Here is a 571-nt window from a genome sequence, read left to right on the forward strand (position 1 = left end):
TGAGATAGAGAAACATGTCACAGTGATGGATACGCCTCAGTGTGAACAGCGTGACTGAGATGATTTGTCATAACTTTGATATCCATGAGAAAAGTCTGCATCTTCACGTTCACACATTATTTGGCCTGGGCTCATTCACAGAGAGGAAAGTTGAAGCTGATGTTTAAATGAGCAAAGAAACGCAGGACTGGGCAGGTAGAAAAGTGCTGATGGAGCAGCTGTCTGTGTTCATGATGCAGCTGCTGTTACAGATGTTGATGAAACCATCGAGGACGTGGGAAAATAGAGCTGATAAAAGAAGCTGCAGACCGAGTTTGAACTTCTGTGTCAAGGGAGAGACAAGATTCAGAACAAGGCCACAAATAAACAGCAGGGTGATGCAGAAGCTCAGACTGCAGAGCAGCAGTCCAAACTGACTCAGTGCAGTGAGAGACTGAAGCAGCAGCTTCCCAGAAATGTCTAGGCCTGTAAAACATTGAAGCACAGCAACAAAGTGAGGAGCTCAGAAGACAGAACTTGGATCTGACCAGGCAGTCGTCCAGACAGACGGCAGAGCTCAGGATCTGAGGAC

The sequence above is a fragment of the Monopterus albus genome, unplaced genomic scaffold (genome assembly GCF_001952655.1).
Source record: "Monopterus albus unplaced genomic scaffold, M_albus_1.0 scaffold231.1, whole genome shotgun sequence".
NCBI lineage: Eukaryota > Metazoa > Chordata > Actinopteri > Synbranchiformes > Synbranchidae > Monopterus > Monopterus albus.